Source organism: Oryctolagus cuniculus, chromosome 6, assembly GCF_964237555.1.
Source record: "Oryctolagus cuniculus chromosome 6, mOryCun1.1, whole genome shotgun sequence".
Classification (NCBI taxonomy): Eukaryota; Metazoa; Chordata; class Mammalia; order Lagomorpha; family Leporidae; genus Oryctolagus; species Oryctolagus cuniculus.
In genome coordinates, this window is record NC_091437.1 from 118,960,730 (window position 1) to 118,981,154 (window position 20,425).

General features: G+C 40.7%; 1 long non-coding RNA gene across 1 annotated transcript in view; it reads right to left on the reverse strand.

Annotated features, from left to right (window-relative positions):
* The window catches only part of LOC127490595 (uncharacterized), a 242,577-nt gene extending 235,173 nt beyond the window's left edge, over window positions 1-7,404 (reverse strand). Inside the window, exon 1 of the long non-coding RNA XR_007918654.2 lies at window positions 7,233-7,404. This is a non-coding gene — a long non-coding RNA (uncharacterized lncRNA). The remainder of the gene's footprint in view (window positions 1-7,232) is intronic.
* Between the last annotated feature and the right edge of the window lie 13,021 nt (window positions 7,405-20,425).

Consider the following 20,425-nt stretch of genomic DNA (forward strand, 5'->3'; position numbering starts at 1 on the left):
CAGAAAAAGCCACTTTGAAAATGTTCAATCATTTGCTAACTGCCCTCAACTTTTCATTCTCTCTCTCTGTAGCCCATATTTGAAGTTTGCCTGATAAATCCACCAGTTTTAGCAATTGGGCTGCCACTTTGTGCCACAGTATGTACTCCACATCTCATTGCTAAGCAGGAAGTTAATGATGCAGTGTTCAAGCCCCATCTCATCTCTTGATTTAGGGTGCCACTCCACTCCTGCTACCAAAAAATGTCAATTGAATCTTTTGGAAGTAGACACCGAGATGGATGTAAGATCCAAGAACTATATGAGGGTAACTTACATGAAAAGTAAAAGGGGAAAGAAGAGCCAGGTATAAAGGGTCTGACTACAAAGCAAACCTAAAAAAAAAGTCTTTGCCAACCTAACTAGGCACTCCTGGAGAAAATGCTCATTAGAGGAGTACTACATTGGGCAGAAATGGTCAGTCATTGGCTGGAAGCTGCCTGTGCAGATGAGGTAAAGCTGAAGTTGCTAGAACTAGAGATTGACAGTTAATTGCACTTCTTGCAGCTGAATAGCAAGTTCTCTTGAGAAGGCAGTCCAAGCAGCACACTTCATGGTTGCTACATTATCCAACTCACAATAGTTAAAATTCCTCTCTTTTCTTATTCTGTTGACTACAACTTTCATACAAATGCTAGTTAATAGCAAATATCTTTTCTCTGACTTTCGAAATTTGATGGGAACACCTCAAATGTTTGCCCTTAAATGTAAGCTGGGTTATTGGTTTCAGATACTTTTTACTGTGTTAAGGATATTTGGTCTATTTATAAGTTACCTAAGAGTGTATGTATGTATGAGCACAAATGACCACTCAGCATCGATCACTATGTGTTTTTCTTTAGACCTATTTATGTCAATAATACAGTTCTTAGCTGACTCTTTGTTCTTACCCTTTTCTCCATTTATTTCAGTCTTGTACTTTCTCCTGTCCTTAGACTTGATAACTAAATTTAGTTTCCATGATTTTACCTAGAGCCATTCTCTAAAAGCTTCCTCTCTCCTATTTTTCTGTCTCCTCCATTCTTTCATCAATACATAGATCTCAGTGCCTCCCAAAAGAATCAAGCAATTGCTCTTTCTTCCTTAGTTTTAGAACTCTATTACATTTACCCAATGTTTAAAACACTTTCTAGCTCAAAATCCAGTGCCTCTACTCATTCAACTTTAAATCAAGACTTTTTTATGAAACTATACAGCAGGGATATTTTTTCCCACCACAAATCCTATTCTAAATTATAGGTCCCAACCCATGCAAAATTATTGACTTAAATGCCTAATGTATAATTTCTACAAATAGACAGCCTGCTACTAGTACAAAAGTACAGCCTTTTTTTTTTCTTTTTTACCACCCAGTAATCCTCAGCATGTCCTTTCAAAAATCAACCCCAGCTTGCTCTTCCACACTGTGCATCTAGATCTCTCAATATAGTATCCTACAGGAAAAGCACAAACACTTTACAGATAGTTTTTCTATCGGGGACAGTTACTACACTCCATCTCTTCTATTAGAGAACATGGTTTAAAATAATTTGAAGCTTGTGGTATTTATTACTCTATTGTCATCCTTTGATTTTATAGACAGAAACCATTTATGGGCCAAGTTGCATGATCTCGATATTGATCTCTGGCTTTTAATGGTTCTTCAGTGCCTTTACTGTAATATCAAAAAGAGATTAAAATGGATGGGAAATGGCCATGATGGAGCAGACTGCAGTCCCAAATGGTACAAATATTCTATCCCACCTGCTCTTTAATTTCCACCCAAGCCATTTGACATATCTTTTCATAAACTGGATACACGACCTCCTGTCCTAGTACCTTGCTTTATACTGATGTCATAGTCCTATAATCATCGAGATTATTTCTTCTTTTGGCAACCACTCTTCAGTATTTAGATAGCAAATACACAGCAACTCTATAAATATATTAACTCATTTCATTATCTAATGGGACATTTTGCAAATAATTCAAATGGGTTCATTGGAATGCAGTCTGACACTGAATTAAATATTCTACAAGTTCTACTATGATAGACAAACCACTAGTTAGGTCAGTTTACAAAAGCCTCCTTTCGGGCTGGCACTGTTGCACAGTGGGTTAACGCCCTGGCCTGAAGCGCCAGCATCCCATATGGGCGCCGGTTCCAGACCCAGCTGCTCCACTTCCGATTCAGCTCTGTGCTATGGCCTGGGAAAGCAATAGAGGATGGCCCAAATCCTTGGGCCCTTGTACACACATGGGAGACCTGGAAGAAGCTCCTGGCTCCTGGCTTCAGATCGGCGCAGCTCTGGCCATTGAGGCCAATTGGGGGGTGAACCATCAGATGAAAGACCTCTCTCTCTCTCTCTCTCCTCTGTGTAACTCTGCCTTTCAAATAAATAAATCTCTAAGAAAGCCTCCTTTCAGAATCCACTATCAAAATGGTAGCATGGCATCAAGGTTCAACTGACCAGGATGATGATAATGGGACTATGAAGCCAGCCACATTGTCCCACCAAAATCCCTTCAGATCCTTCCTGCTCTTTCTAAGTGTCTCTTCACTAACCTCTGTGTGCCTTTGCTTCCAATGTCCAGCATGTATGTGTGTCCACAGTGGACAACCCTCCTGTATCATGTGTGGGCCATGAGTCAGAATGGCCTGGGAGTTTATATCCCAGCTCCCACCAAAAGGAATCATTGATAACCAATCAGACTATTGAAAACAAGAGTATGAGCACCTGACTTGTTGGCCTCACGTGGAAAAATTATGAAGTATAATTTACACCTGAGTTATTCTGAAGCTCACGTAAAGTGATCCCACCATGGACTATGCCTAAGATCTCGCCCTTGCTTGACTTCCTTTCCCTGTCTTGCTTCTCCCTCTCCCTTTCTCTGGGGACACTCCCAAAATAAAGTGCTTAAATGAAAACTCTCCTGTTAGGATATGCTTCAGGAGAACCTGACTCAACACAAAGAGAGTTTTCCATTTAGTCACACATGGCTCTGGGAGTGGGAGACTAAGCTCACAGTACCATCAAAGTGAGAAAGAAAGAAACCATGATGATGTCTCCGATCAAAATCCTGAAGAAGTGAATGGGTATTGGGGAGTGGTGAATTAACTTCTTTTCATTATCAAAAAGGTCTATGTGATTCCAGTCCTGTAAAAATCCTTCAAGGTACCAGTAGAGGAACCCACATATTCACATCCCCTCTGTCATGGTGTAAGCTCTACAGATAGCAGACTCTGAAATAAAGATTAATACAGAGGTTTATTAAGGAGGACACAGGATCAACTCCTATGGAGGCAAAGAGAAGGAAGCAAAATGGCCCATAGGGAGAAGTTAGACTAGATAGATTCTACACAAAGGCCTCTGCTGCCTTCATAAAATGTCTGAGCTTGGGGATCAACCCTCCATAGTTGTTCCAAGTTGGGTGAGACAGCTGAGCTTTTGGTCAATGAATCACTGGATCAAGGCTTTCCCGGGAAAGGAGTCAACCGTGGATAGTTGGAGGAATAAGCCTTTAGTACTGAATGGGATCTGGACAGCATATCTCAGAATCCACACAAAATCCTACTGAGATAACAGGCAAAATACAAAAATCAAAATGAATTTTTAATTGCACTGAATAACAGGAGAGGTGTCTCTAGTAAACCTGAACAAGAAAGACTGTCTAAATACCTGATGGGAAAGGATTGATAATAACACTGAATTTTGACAAGGAACCTTGAGTGATATCCAGGTGTCAGAGTACTATCCCCAAACAAATCCCAGACTAGTCCAGGAAAACCCCCAAATACTCCAGCATCAGAAGCCACAGAGGCTGAATATGCCACAGGCCTGGAGGTGGATAAATTCACTGCAGAGTCAAACAACGGACCCAGTTACAATCTGGGAAATGCCAACTCCAGCCTTTGTCGTGAAGAAAATCTGAAGAGTTTGGCAGTGGTGAAAGCAAGAGAAAAAAATATTTCCATAAAAGTGAAGGGAGGAGGCAGGTGCCATGGCACAGGGGGTTAACTCCCTGGCCTGAAGCACTGGCATCCCATATGGGCGCCGGTTCGAGACCCGGCTGCTCCACTTCCAAACCAGCTCTCTGCTATGGCCTGGGGAAGCAGTGGAAGATGGCCCAAGTCCTTGGGCCCCTGCACCCCCATGGGAGACCCAGAATAAGCTCCTGGCTCCTGGCTTTGGATTGGTGCAGCTCCGGCCGTTGCAATCAATTGGGGAGTGAACCAGTGGATGGAAGATCTCTCTCTGCCTCTCCTCTCTCTGTGTAACTCTTTCAAATAAATAAATAAATCTTAAAAAAAAGTGAAGGGATGCCAAGGGGAAAAGGATAACTGAGTGACAAACTGAAAATCAAATATGGACTATTTTACAGATAAGGAAAATGAAACAAAAAGAGATTGAATAATTTGACCAAAGTCACACTTCTTTTTTTTTAAACAATTTTATTGAGATATATTTTACATATCATGAAATTCATCCATTTCATGTGTACAATTATATGTTTTCTTATTAATTTTTCCAAAACACTTTAAGAATACTGGAGGGGTGAACAGAGCTTGTAGCATTGTGACACACCAGGTTAAGCTGCTACCTGTGATGCCAGCATCCCATTTGAGTGCCAATTTGAGTCCCAGCTGCTCCACTTCTGATCCAGTTCCCTGCTAATGTGCCTAGGGAAACAGCAGCAGCTGGCTCAAGTGTGTGAGCCCCTGCCACTCACATGGGACACCCAGATGGAGTTCCAGGCTCCTGGATTCAGACTGGCCTGGTCCAGCACTAGCTGTTTGGGTAGTAAACCAAGAGACAGAAATGTTCTCTCTCTCTCTCTCTCTCTCTCTCTCTCTCTTCCTCCCTTCCTCCCTTCCTCCCTTCCTCCCTTCCTCCCTTCCTCCCTTCCTCCCTTCCTCCCTTCCTCCCTTCCTCCCTTCCTCCCTCCCTCTTTCTCTGTAACACTGCCTTTCAAATAAATAAAAAATATTTTTAAAAGATTTTTTAAATAAGGACATTTTAACCCAATAAGTTCCCTCCTGCCAACTTACAGTGCACTCTGTTCCCTCTCCAGCCCCAGGCACCCAGTAGTCTTTCTTTCTCTATAAATGGGCATTTCATATAAAGAGGATCATATACAGCATACGGTGCCTCTTGTGTTTGGACTCTTTCACCTGGGATAATGTTTCTGAGGCTCATTCATGAAGCAGCATGGGTCAGCCACTTCTTTCCTTTCTATAATAAACAGTATTCAGTTAAAAAATATCAATTTTGCCCATCTATTTTCCAGCTGGTGGACACTAAAATTGCTTCCAGTTTTTTACTATTATGAGTAATATGGCTATGAAAAGCCACAAATCACACTTCTTTTTTAATTATTTATCAATCTATTTATTTATTTATTTAAAAGGTTGAGTGATGGGGTGGGGGCACCAAGAGAGACATCTTCCATCTGCTAGCTCACTGCCCAAATGTCTGCAACAGTCAGGTCTGGGCCAGGATGAAGCTGGGAGCCAGGAACTATATACAGGTCTGCCACATAATCATTAGGGACCTTAGTACTTGGGCCATCTTCCACTGCTTTCTCAGGTGCATTAGCAGGAAGCTGGATTAGAAGTGGAGTAGCCAGGACTCAAACCAGTATTCCATTATGGGATGCTGGCATCTCAGGCAGGAGCTCAATCTATTGTACCACAATGCCAACTTTCACAATTTACACTTCTAACTGGCATTGCTGAAATACAAACCTAGGCAGTCTGGGAAAAAAGTACTAGTTCTGTCCTTACACAACTTGTTATGAAACTGTCTTCTCTGATTTACTTTCACAAAATCTTCATTCCCAGTCACTGGGTTCTGTGCTCAAACTCACCCCTGGAAGACTTCACCATAGGGTCTCCAGCCATAATGGAATGTCAATAAGCCCCAAGGTGGTTGCCACTTGGGTTTTCAAACTAAAGTTCTAGAAGTAAGAGGAATGAAATTAATATAGATGAAATACATAGAACAAAACTTGGGTCATGTGTGTACTCAATAAATGGCTCTTACGATTAGTATTTATACAAATATGCCTTACTGAACTCTATTTTTTTTAATTATAGAAAAAAGTCTTTCCTTAGGCAAGAAGTATGTTTCTTATTTATGAAATTACAAGTTAATAATTAACCATAAATCTTAGTAAGTACAAAATCTATGCATTACCATTCTGACCTGCTATAGAAATTTTAATAAGATGTAGTTCTATCATTGATATATGGTATCAAGTTAAAGCAAGGTATCAATAGCATATAAACTACATTTTGCATATGGAAAGGAGGGCATTATTATTATTATTTGCAGTTTGTCTTTCTAATTGAATATTCTGTTCTTTAGAAATAAAATGTTTTTAAAATAGAAAAAATAGTATGTGCCTATAACCATACACAGGTGAAAAATGAAAATATTCAGCTTCCTCATGTAAACTGAGTTCTTCACATCTGTCCACACTCCATGCTAGAGTTCTGGGAGACAGTCTGTACCTTGTCCATCTCTTGCATCCCCTTCCAACAGTCATCAGATCTTCCCTTTCTTCCTTCCTCTGCTCTGGCCATGGCCAGCACCAATCATATTCCTGCTGGCCCACTGCACCAAATGCAAGCTCATCATTTGGCACTACAGATTCTTAAAGACCTGTCATGTGTCCACCCCACCCCACCTCCTTATGCTCCTTAAGCCTAGGCAGGTTTCTCTGCTGCCACATATCATTATCCAATGGCCTCTTCATGGGAAGTTCCAGATTCAGATGATCCCAACTTCAAATCTGGCCTAGCCACTGTATGCTGTATGATGTTGAGGAAGCCCTGGAATCTCAGAATTTCAGTTTCCTAATCTGAGAAATGACATCATGGAGAAGACCAATAAAGTGATGTATGTTAAGTACTTAGCACAGTGCCTGGCAAATTGTAAACCTTAACAAACCAAAGCTGTCATAATTGAGTGTCTTCCCTTGGTAGTTTCACTCTGGTGCAGGAACTGGACATCTGTGCCTATTACAGGGAATTAGCTCAGCAAATGCACATTGATTCAAGGCACACAGAAAAAGAAGGGAATGAGTGGATGAATGAAAGAGATTACCAGCTGCTCTTTCTCTGATAACAGTACAGAGGCGGGGTAATGCCCAGAGGGTTAGGGATTACTTACTTGCTTCTCAAGCACTCACTCTCATCTTTCTGTACCTACCTGAGCCATCTTCACCCCTGCACAGTGGCCAGGCTGCAGGCAGCCTCTCTAAACTACAGCACCTCGCCAGCTCTCAGCTCCATTTGCACACAGTTTTCTGAATGTAAGAAACTTCATAGAGAGAGAATCTTTGGGTTTTGTTTTCATTTTCTTTCTGGAACAAAGAACAAGAAATAGAGATAATATAGTTGGGGGAGGGAGAAACCACCCTTCTCTCTTCTCAGAGTTGAAAAGGACAAGTGATTATTGAAAAAAGAAAATTCAACCCCCAGTTGAGAAATATAAACAGAGAGAGGGCCACTAGGCCCAGCGTTGTCACCTATTTCCCTCTCCAGCTGTTTGTCAACATGGACGGGAGGAGTCCAGAGAGAGCCAGTGGCTCTGGTCCCTGCACGGCAGGGCCCTCTGCTGCCAACCTGGCCCTTGTTCCTCCCTCCTGACAGTGGCTCCGTAAGGAAGTAAGGACTCTCAGCCAAGCCATATTAACATCGCATATTTATTCATCTGTTCCAAATTTAAAAAAAAAAAAGCAAACAATCCCAAGAATTCTAGCAATCTACATTCTTACAAACACATTCTTAATCAGACAAAGTAAATCTCACTATGCACCAGATCTGTGTTTCCCGTGCCAGTCGGCAGCTTGGCCCATTTCATATGAGGCATCAGACTCCCTCCCCAGTGGGATGCCTTGGGTTCTCTTGGGAAGGTCCAAGTGTAATATAAAATATTGTCACTAAAAATATATATGTACTGTGCTGCAAAAATGGACAGATGTTTCCTAGTGGGTAATGAGTACCATTTTTCTCCAGTTTTTTCTGACAGCCTGAGATGAAAAACAAACACATACATCTAGTATCTATATACACACTACACTCATCCCAATAAAAGAATCACTGGTCTTCAAAAAGTTCTTGAAAATGTATATTATGGAAAAAGGATGCATAATTTTATAAAATTTTACACCAAAATAAATGTATTCTTTAATTCCGTTTTCCAAGAACTTCTTGAAATATCTTCAGATATATAGATGTACACATACACATGTGTATATGTGCAAATGTTTATATATGCATATGTTTCCTAAGAAAACTCATCCCATTTCACTCATTAACTTTGAGAAAAACAGGAGAATTGAGAGTTGTGGTCCTATCTAAACCAACTTGCCCTGGTGCTTGAAATGGGGCTTCAGAGAACCACAAAGTGTTGACCTAGAAATTCAAGATCAAGGTCAGTCTCCAGCTTTCACCACCGAGAAAACCAGCACCTGAAAAAGTGAAGTGACTTCCCAAAGCCACATAGCCAGATGGCAAAGGAGCTGTAAAACGCATACCTACATTCGGACAAGAACTCATGGGAGACCTGGGCTTATGAAATACCGGAGAATGGGAAAGAGAGACACCAGTCAGCCTCAACCTGGGAGTAAATTCCTCAAATCCCTCAAGACAGAAAATTCAGTTCAATAATCTTTGGACTTTGCTGTGACGCAGCAAGTAGTACTAGCAGTAATGCTAGCAGGGATCAAAAATCAGGTGTGTACATGGGTGGGCGGTGTGCATGTGCACACAGGCACAGATTTGCTAAGTGGGAATGAGCGATTCAACCTGCTGAATGCAGTCGTGGAGGACATGCATTGCCCAGCTTTCTCCTGTTCTGTTCTTCTCCTTCCTTTTTTCCTTTTGCTACCATTTTTTTTTCTTCCTTTTCCTACCTTGTACCCAAACTGTTTCCTTATGCTCCCTGTCTGCACATGGCCAGTCAGGGTCCAGTAATTTTTGTGATGCTAACAGCTAAATCCCATCAACAATTTAGTGATATAATTCACAGCATAGTAGCCTAATGTTCAAAAACAAGTTCCCTGATTTCAAAAGTGGAGGTGTGGGGGGCAGGATCATTATGTCATATGCTATGCTATGCTATGCTATGCTAACATATTGTATTGTTAATCAGTGATAATTTTTGAGAATCTTCTGTAATGGGTTATCTTCATCAACTGTAGAAAATTGTTAACAAATGGCAAGAGGCCACAGGAGGCACTTGGCTTATTTACTTCTAGGATCCCACCCTGGAGATGAAAGAAAGCCCAGATGTGATGGAAGAGGGAGGTGAGGAGAGGGAGAAGCGGATGAGGGCAGCATCCACTACACAGCTACTGTGCACAGGCCGCTGGCTGAGGGCTTTATCCCTGGGATTCCAGGGTCAATCTGAGACAGGCTCAGAGTGAAACAGCGCAAGTCCCTTCTACTTCAGGAAAACACTGCTTATTATATGCAGGCAACTAACACATTCATTTAGGTGTTCTTGGTGTTTGTAACATTTCAGTCACAATTTTTTTTCTCTTCTGCTGCAGGAATTTTATTGTTTAAATTTTTATTTATTTATTTATTTATTTGAAAGGCAGAAAGAGAGAGAGAATTAATCTTCTAGCAGCTGGTTTAGTTCCCAAATGCCTGCAGCAGCTGTGGCTGGTCCAGGCCAAAGCCAAGAGCCTAGAAGTCAATCTGGGTTTCCCATGTGAGTGGCCAATACCCAAACACTTGAGCTATCATTTGCTGCCTCCCAGGGTGCACATTAGCAGGAAGCTGGATTGCAAGCACAGCAGGACGAAAAACAGACATTCTGATAGGGTATGTAGGTATCCGCTGTGGCAACTTATTTCATTGCACCAAACGAACATGCTGTCCCAGTTATGGGAACTTTACAAGTGGATCAAACACACTATGATCTATAGAAAGATGTCTCAAAACCAACCATATCTGTGTGTAATTATTTGCCAAATCTGTATAATGTGAATGTATGTTCCTGTTTCTATATCCAAAATTTTTTTGCTTTAGTCTAGAAATAATCATGAGATCATTAATTCTACTTTTTCCTTAGATAGAAGAAAGATAAATGATAGATAATATTAGTTGTGAAGGAGGTAAGGGGACAGCTTTTATTAAATAAAAGGTGAATTGATTTTTTATTTGAAGAAAGGATTTCAGTCATAAAGTAAAACTTTGTTTTGATTCTAAATTACCTTGACACTAAATAATAAAGTCAATACTTTTGTTATAAGTTGGAAAAAGAAGTAATCATTCTCTTAAAGTTCTACAGTTTTATGAAATAATTCCATATGAGTACACTTTCTTTTTTTTTTTTTTTTAATTTGACAGAGTTAGACAGTGAGAGAGAGAGACAGAGAGAAATGTCTTCCTTCCATTGGTTCACCCCCACAAATGGCCACTACGGCCGGCGCTACGCCAATCCGAAGCCAGAAGCCAGCTGCTTCCTCCCGGTCTCCCATGCGGGTACAGGGCCCAAGCACTTGGGCCATCCTCCACTGCCCTCCCAGGCCACAGCAGAGAGCTGGACTCGAAGAAGAGCAACCGGGACAAGAAGCCGGTGTCCATATGGGATGCTGGCGCCTCAGGCGGAGGATTAACCAAGTGAGCCATGGTGCCAGTCCCCAAACGAGCACACTTTCAATAATGAATCATTTTTCTATATTATGCCAAAGATGAGAATCAGAAAAATGGCTAGCATTCATTGAAAGTTATCTAATACCTGGTATTAGATATTTTATATGCTTCATTTACTTGATGTTAGAGAGAATACTAAATGATAAAAATCAAAATTGTGATCTTTATGTGGTATCTCCAACTAATTTTTCATATTATGGGAAAATGTTGGAATTAGAAACTAATTTTAGTGACTAAAGGTTTTGTCAAATCAAATATATCTTTTTCAGGACCTTATCCCCTTATGTTGTTCATATCACTAGAAAACACCAGAAGATTTAAACATTTTGATCCACAATGGATCAAATTACAGACAATCCACTGAAACAATAAATTAATTACCCCCAAAATACAAACTGATTTTTTTTTTTTTTTTGCTGGTGAGGAGGAAGGAACAGACTTCTTTATTTTTCAAAGTAATAAAATAAAAACTGCTAATATAAAGTGACACATTTCAACATGAAAAACGCAGCCTGTACAAAGCTTAAGATTCTCACTGTACTAGCACGGGACTCACATTACACTTATGGAGCTCCCTTCCTTATTTGACTCATAGATGGTAAGAGTAGCACACACAGCTTTTGCTCTGAGAGGAACACTTGGTACACACTGTAATTGAGATCTTTAACTTGCGTGTTTCCTTAGACTCAGTGTGACAGAGTTTGTAGCCCATTGTGACGAGGGTGAAGATTTGTCATTGAATACATCTATCCCCATAATACTCAGTGGTTGTTCTCACACAGCACATGGTTGGTTGTTAGTTTTCCTTTCTCTTTTTTTTTCTTTTTTGTTTTAATTTCAAGAAAAACTAATGAGTTTCCAGAAGCTGTGTGAGTGCTTTGGGGCTGAATGTGATTTAAAACCGGTAATAAAAGAAAAAGAAGACAGGGAAGGTAGCTGGTTAATTGACCTTTATTGTGCCTTCTGGTTCATTTAGAAATGGAAATTAAATTAACATGATAATTCAGTCCTACTGTGTTAAAGCTGCTATAAACCCATTAAATTTTATGGCCATTGATTTAGCATTTTTTTCTATTAACTGGGTTTAATTTTCAAAATTGCCATGCAGGTTCTAGAAAGTGGTTCATTCACTCTAGTTCCTCCAAGTTACTAATGTGTAGCCTTCTTTGATAGTAGTCACTTAATTATTCAAGTACAAAGGGCCCAACTGACCTCAACTGCCTGGGTGCATTTTGAAACTAACCTCATGAAAAGTCTTTATAAGAAGCAAGGACAGTTCAGGGATGGGAGCAGTCGGTGAAATTTCCTGGTGCAATATCAAATTTCTTAAAGAATGTAGCCAAAACTAAACCTGACCAACCGTGGATTTCTTTTTGTAAGACCTACAGACCCACAAGACAACTTTGTGTTGGTATTTACATATTTAAAACATTTTGGTAACAGGAACATCCTTTAAAATGCAACTTATTCCTTGTATCTCAGATTCTCCAATATGTCCTACTCTATTTGGAATTACAGTCAGTCAAAATGTTCTATTTTTGATCTACCAATTGATACCAACTTTTACTTGATGTTAAAAACTGTTTTCTAGATTCTTTAGAAGACGGGGGTCCTAAGTGTGTGTTTTTGAACATAGTAATGAGTACCCTTTTCATTTATTAATTCAGATAATACAGTTTTATTTTGAACCCTATTGACACTTGAGATTTCAGGCTCTCATTTAACCTCATAAAATTCCTGAAGAGTAGAAACATGACCACTTTACTTTTGCTTTCACACTAAAAAAAAGAGAAATTAATCAATTGACCCCCAGATCCACAACTATAAAATTATTCTTGTTAGCAGTCCTGCACTTTCAATACTGCTTTAGAAATTCAGACAAGTAAAAAATGACCACTCTTTTTGGATTCAATTTTTCATCATTTTTTCATTATTCTCTAGTGGTATGTCCAATTAAAATAGCTCACTTTTATAAAATAATATATCAGGGCTGGTTGTTCATATATAGTCTAAATGGCTGATTTTCTGTATGCAGCAAGCTTTTGTTAGTTTTGCTTAACAATTGGTAACCATCATTAGAGACCTTGGAGCATTTGAAGATACTGCCTCTTGCAAAGGGGTATAGAAAGACTTCTCTTCCTTCTGGGCAAAGTAAACCAGGTTCATTACCCATGACCCAGTACCTAAGATCACACTTCCATTCCAAGTCAATACTGTCACAGAATTGAAAACAAACTCCCCCTTAAAAGGTTGTAAAGCATTCAGGAGAGCTGCCCACTGAGTCCTGGCTGAGGAGTATCAGGACAGCACTACACATCTCATCCACCAGGTCCGTCTGACTTTGGTGACTGCACAAAGCTCCTCCTTTGTCTTAGGCATCTGAAGCAACCATGTGCAATCTTTTGTTCTTTATCGATGCATTCCTTATCTATTCCCAGAAATGCCTTCCTTAGAACTCATCAGTAGCCTTCTTTTCAGTATACCCTGTCTGTAAAGGTGCTTGTAACCCATCATGTTCTAAAGCCAGTAGTCTCCAATCTGTGAGAAACTCGGCCCCACTTACCTGAACCCTTCATATTTGAGCCAAGTCACTCTATGGACGCTGCATAATGACAAATGAAAATTTACTGTCCTAGAATACATAAATTCTGACCAGAATTTGACCAATTTGGAACACTTACTAAGTCATTGGGCTGTGTCTTCTACATCTAGGTCACTCGTATTCTGCCCTGAATAAATTACATTAACCTTTTGATGGAGTTCATTTATTTCCATCAGCAGAGTTATGTATACCTCTTAGTTTAACAAACAGCCAGATGTGGTACATAATAGGAAATGATGGTATAAAGGAAGAAATATATGGAAAAACAATAGATTACTTTTAAACAAATTGGGAGAAAACTGGAATATTTAAAAAAATGTGGGATAGAGAGGAGTTCAAAGTTCTTACTGATAAAGACTGTGGGCAGAGCTATTCCTAGACCACCTTTTGCACTTCCCCATATTTAGTAGAGCCCCTTGCAGGTAAAAGGTGTTCAACATATAAAACTAATTATTGCCAACAATTAACCATACAGCACCGATTATGTATGCAGCACTGTTCTAAGAATTATATATATGAGCATACTATCTCATAGAATCTTCAAATAAGGTAGCTACAACAATTACTCTCCAGGCCTTACAGATAAGGAAACAGAGAAACACAGAGGTTAAGTAACTTATACAGAGATTTGAAACCACACTGTCTGGCGATGCTGTTGTTGATTAATGATCACTACACTCTCACGTTTGTCAACCTTAGCACTTCTCACCTTGCATCATTCATTCCCACTCCCCAGGCTGGGTAACTTGGATCATTACTGACAAGTCCCTTTCCAGTTCTTCTCTCCCCTGTCCCTATTTCCCACACCCAGCCCATCTTCAATCCCAAAATCTTGATCACTTTTCATTCCCTAATCATAGATTCTAAACATATCTCCTTGAAGAGAATCTCGAAGATGCTCCAGTGTGTTTGTTAATATTTTGACCCTTGAAACCTCTGACCTCTGCTCTGCTTGTGAGGGGTAGAGTGAGAATAAGGAAAGGAGGATGAGAAAATGAGTGGAAGAAGGAACAAACATCCCAATATCCTCTTACTTTTGGTTTTGTGGGTTTCAGTTTATAGGATTTGCTAGAGGATCTTTTGATTTCTTTCTCAAGCACTGGGCCTGTGAAGGGGGGAACCACCGGCACAGCGTCGATAATCTTTTCCCTTTCTGCTATTGTACCTTTGACTTACTGCTATCATAATCTCTTTATTCTTATTATAAGACCTTTATTCCTTACAAGGTGGCCTCCTTTACATTCCAAAAACCTAAAGGCTACGGATAATGACAAAGACTATGGCAGACAAGAAATTGAATCCTCAAGGCCTCAAATAATATCTGGCTCATTACTGCTGCCTTAAAGACACTGACTTAGTTCACAAATGACTCAAATAACTAGCTCTTAACCAAAAGGCATAAGAGTACAGACTGTGTCCTATTATTTTTATGGAAACATAACCATACTTATATAAAATAAATACTTTTTGCTAATTTTGTACTTTTTAAAGAAATAATGGGAGGAGGAAGAAGGTTTGAAGTGTGGGCAGAAGAGAGTGCAGGGTGGGAAGTATCACAATGTTCCTAAATCTGTATATTTGGGGGATTCCAAGATGGTGGATTAGGGAACAACATACTGTACTAGGATAGGGATAAATAGTAAAAAGGAAAAAGTGTAGGAAGTGCATTCTCAGGGGTGAATGACAGAGAAAACCATACCGGAAATCTTACAAGAGGAGGAGGAACACTTTGGACCTGTATGTAGGGTGTGGATGCACAGCATGAACATGGACACAACACACAACTGCAGCAGCCAAGGCAGAGCGGGCGGCAGCTTAGAGACAGAGGTGAGACCGAACTGTAGCAACCCACAGTGATATAGCCAGAGAGAAAACATGGCATGAGTCCGGACTAGAGTCCTGGGGGCTAGTGGTTGCGAGCGATTGCCCACAGATGCAGTGAAAGTAGAGGAGGCATGTTTATCTCACCCCCACTTCCCTGCCAGCTGCCCGGCTAAGAAAGAGCAGGCACCATGTTGAGTTTGGGCAGAGGCTGTAAAAGCTATTGTGCACATGAACAGCAACTGGTTGAGACAGGACACCATCTTCACAGCAGTATGGTGTGGGGAGCAACTCGGACTAGACTGTTACTGGAATTAAGACTTATTCTATGCATCTGCTCTCCCACAATGTGGCGCTGGGAGAGGAGCGTACAGCTTCTACCCAGCTGCCTCTCACCAACTTGACAAGCTGCAAGAGCCGCTCCTGATTGGAGGAGAGCAGCGTACTCGGCGTGTGGGCAGCCGAGTTGGGATTGGCGGAGGAGGACTATAAAGGAGGAGAGAGACGGCATGCACCAGGAACATCTAAGGGGAACATCTATCTGAAGGAACACCTGTGCAGCCCCCGAGAGAGCCGGCCAGCGGTGTGCCGCTCCCCCGCGGAAGTGGGGAAAGTGGCAGGGGGAACCGCCCTTCCACGGAGGTGGAAGGGTTGGTAGCCAACCCGGGAAGAACCAGCAGCAAACCCGGGGAGGGCCGAGCAGATGAAAGAACAGCGCAGGGTCCTGTGTCGTTCCTCCACGAAGAGGGGGAGCGACATAATGGTGCCGTGACTCGGATATGAAGCCTAGGCAGGGTTTATTTTTTTTTTTAATCTTTTATTTAATGAATATAAATTTCCAAAGTACGACTCATGTGTTACAATGGCTTCCCCCCCATACCGTCCCTCCCACCCACGACCCTCCCCTTTCCCACTCCCTCTCCCCTTCCATTCACATCAAGATTCATTTTCGATTATCTTAATATACAGAAGATCAGCTTAGTATACCTTAAGTAAGTATTTCAACAGTTTGCTCCCACACAGAAACATAAAGTGAAAAATAATAGATGATTTTTTTTAAATGATGATGAAATCAGATCAGACCTATTGTCATGTTTAATCCCAGTGAGAGTCAAGTTGGGAATTGATAATTTCTTTCTTTTTTTTTTTTTTTTTACAGAAGATCAGTTTAGTGTACATTAAGTAAAGATTTCAGTCGTTTGCACCCCCATAGAAACACAAAGTGAAATATACTGTTTGAGTACTCGTTATAGCATTAAGCCTCAGTGTACAGCATGTTAAGGACAGAGATCCTACATGAGGAGTAAGTGCCCAGTGACTCCTGTTGTTGACTTTACCAATTGACACTCCTGTTTATGGCATCAGTAATCTCCCTATGCACCAGTTATGAGTTTCCAAGCCCCTTGAGTTCTCCGACTCTTATCTTGTTTAGACACGGTCATAGTCAAAGTGGAGGTTCTCTCCTCCCTTCAGAGAAAGGCACCTCCCTCTTTGAAGACCTGTTCTTTCCACTGGGATCTCACTCACAGAGATCTTTTTGCCAGAGTGTCTTGGCTTTCCATGCCTGAAATACTCTCATGGGCTTTTCAGCCAGATCCGAGTGAGCCTAGGCAGGGTTTAGTGTCGTTCCTCCATGAAGAGGGGGAGCGACATAATGGTGCCGTGACTCGGATATGAAGCCTAGGCAGGGTTTAGTGTCGTTCCTCCATGAAGAGGGGGAGCGACATATGGCAGCAGTGGCAGGAAGAGAGCAACATTTGGCCAGTGGCTCTTATGTACATGTGTGATCCAGAATAATCTGCAGTCCCCACAAGACTTTGAGCCTGGCTGGGAGGTGGTTGGGCACCCATGGAGGACTATAAGGCACCCCCAGCCTCCCAGGATCAAGATGCCTAGGTGGAGCTGGCTCAGGAAACATCTGCCTCTCTGATGAATGGACAGGCAGGCAGGGCAGAGCAAAACCTCTACCCAGTGACTGTGGGAGCCTTGTGTTCTGAGACAGTGGAGACTTAGTGGTTACATGAGAAGACACAGGGTGTAGCTGGATCTCTGAGTAATCACTGGGTACAGCTCCACATGCTCAGAGCTCTATGGTTGCCTGGGGAGGGTCACTGTGCAGGAACCATGCCCACAGTGAGAGGACTGCAAGACCATTTGTGCAGTTCATAGAGCAGCACAGATGAGTTTTGAAGACACTGGGGCTAACACTCAGGCATTGCTAAGCTTAGAGGAAAGGAGGTGAAGGGGTGATCACACTGACACAGATAAACATTCCCCAGTTTCTTTCTTTTTTTTTTAGAAACAAAGATATTTTTTTAACTTTTATTTAATGAATATAAATTTCCAAAGTACAGAATATGGATTACAATGGCTTCCCCCTCCCCCATAACTTCCCTCCCACCCGCAACCCTCCCCTTATCCACTCCCTCTCCCCTTCCATTCACATCAAGATTCATTTTCGATTCTCTTTATATACAGGAGATCAGTTTAGCATACATTAAGTAAAGATTTCAACAGTTTGCTCCCACACAGAAACATAAAGTGAAAAATACTGTTTGAGTACTAGTTATAGCATTAAATCTCAATGTACAGCACACTAAGGACAAAGATCCTACATGAGGAGTAAGTGCACAGTGACTCCTGTTGTTGACTTAACAAATTGACACTCTTGTTTATGGCATCAGTAATCACCCTAGGTTCTTGTCATGAGTTGCCAAGGCTATGGAAGCCCCCTGAGTTCACTGACTCTGATCATATTTAGACAAGGCCATGGTCAAAGTGGAAGTTCTCTCCTCCCTTCAGAGAAAGGTACCTCCTTCTTTGATGACCCATTCTTTCCACTGGGATCTCACTCACAGAGATCTTTCATATAGGTTTTCTTTTTCCCCCAGAGTGTCTTGGCTTTCCATGCCTGAAATATTCTCTCATGGGCATTTCAGCCAGATCCACATGCCTTAAGGGCAGATTCTGAGGCCAGAGTGCTGTTTAGGACATTTGCCATTCTATGGGTCTGCTGTGTATCTCACTTCCCATGTTGGATCATTCTCTCCCTTTTTGATTCTATCAGCTAGTATTTGCAGACACTATTCTTGTTTATGTGATCCCTTTGGTTCTTAGTCCTATCATTACGATCAATTGTGAACAGAAATTGATCACTAACATTCCCCAGTTTCTATTAACAAGAGGAGATCTACCACCACAAACTTAAGTGTTACCTTGGATACTCACCTCTCTCTGGAGCACTGAACAGATCATTCTAGCCACACTCAGAGGCTGTAAAAGCTATTTTTTCAGAGGAAAAAAACAACAATCAACTCCACAAATGCAGAAATTCAAGAAACAAGAATAAGAGAGACACCATGACCCTCCTCCCAAAGGAACACAACAACATTTCAATATTAGAATGTGAAGATGAATAGATGGATGAAATGCGAGAAATGAAATTCTAAAAATTAATCATAGGATTACACAAAAGCAATCAGAAGCAAATCCATGAACTAGAGAAAACATACATGACATAATGAAATTTTTTTCCATTAAATTGAGATTTTTGAAGAAAATCAAAATGAAATATTAGAAATGAAGAATTCAATATACCATATCAACATGCAGTAGAAAGCCTTAACAGCAGACTTGGTAAGGATAAATAAAGAATATCTGAGCTACATGAAAAATTGAAAACCTTTCAGTCAGACCAAAAAATAAATAAATAAATAAATTAGAAAACTTACAAACAGTGTTGGAGACTTATAAGATCTTATCAAAAGATCTAACACACAGGTCTTAGCAGTGCTTGAAGGTGTGAAAAGACAGAATGGACTAGAAGGCCTATTTAGTTAAATAATTACAGAAAACTTCCCTAATTTGGAGGGAAAAAAGGGGGGACATCTAAGTACAGGAAGCACACAGAACTCCTAACAGACATGGCCAGAAAAGATCTTCACCACAACACATGGTAGTCAAACTTTCCACAATAAAACATAAAGAAAAGATTCTAAAAAGTGCATGAGAGAAATGCCAGATTGCTTTAAGAAGATCTCCAATTAGAATCACAGCTGACATCTCATCAGAAAGACCACAGGTTAGAAGGGAATGGTGAGATATAGTCCAAGTCTTAAGAGAAAAAACTTGCAACCCAGAATATTGTACCCAGCAAAGCTCTCATTTATGAATGAAGGTGAAATAAAGACCTTCCATAACAAACAAATGGAAAGAATTTGTCACCACTCAACCAGCCTTACAAAAGATGTTTAAGGATGTGCTACACACAGAAATACAGAAACATAGCCATCATTGTGAAAGAACGTGAAGGCAGAAAACCCCCCAGAAAAAGTATAAAAGAAATCCAAAGTAAAAGATGGGAATATTTATGGAAAAATGGTAGGCAAAGTTGTTACTTATCAGTGAGTATAACTGGCCTAAACTCTCCATTAAACTATACAGACTGTGTGCCATGGTTGTGGCATAGTGGGCTAAGCCTCCGCTTGTGGTGCTGGCATCCAATACAGGTGCTACTTTGTATCCCAGCTGCTCCTCTTTCGATCCAGCTCTCTTCTATGCCCTAGAAAAGCAGCAGAAAATGGCCCAAATCCTTGGGCCCCTAAGCCCACATGGGAGACCTGAAGGAAGTTCCTGACTCCCAGTTTCAGATCAGCTCACCTCCAACTGTTAAGGCCATTTGGTGAGTGAATCAGTGGACAGAAGATCATTCTCCCCATCTTTCCCTTTCTCTATATGTAACTGCACCTCTCAAATAAATAACTACATTTTTAAAAAGATACAGATTGGCCTAAAAGATTAAAAAATAAGACCCATCTATTTGCTGCCTACAAGAGACACATTTCACCAGTGAAAGATACATGGAGACTGAAAGTGAAAGGATGGAAAAAGACATTCCATGCTAACAGAAAACAAAAAAGGGCAAGTGTTGCCATCCTAATATCAGATAAACTAGACTTTAATACAAAAACAGTTAAAAGAGGAAAACAAGGGCATTATGTAATGATTAAGGAATCAATTCAACAGGAAGATGACACTATAATAAATGTATATGCACCCAATTACACAGTGCCTGGTTATTTAAAAGACATGCTAATGGATCTATAAGGAGACACAGCCTCCAATACAATAGTAATAGAGGAGTTCAACACCCCACTTTCCTCAGTGGACAGATCAACTAGACAGAAAATCAACAAGAAACAACAGACCTAATCGACATTATGGACCAAATGGACCTAACTTATATATACAGAACTTTTTACCCCACGGTTGCAGAATGCACATAATACATTCTTCTCAGCAGTGCATGTAAC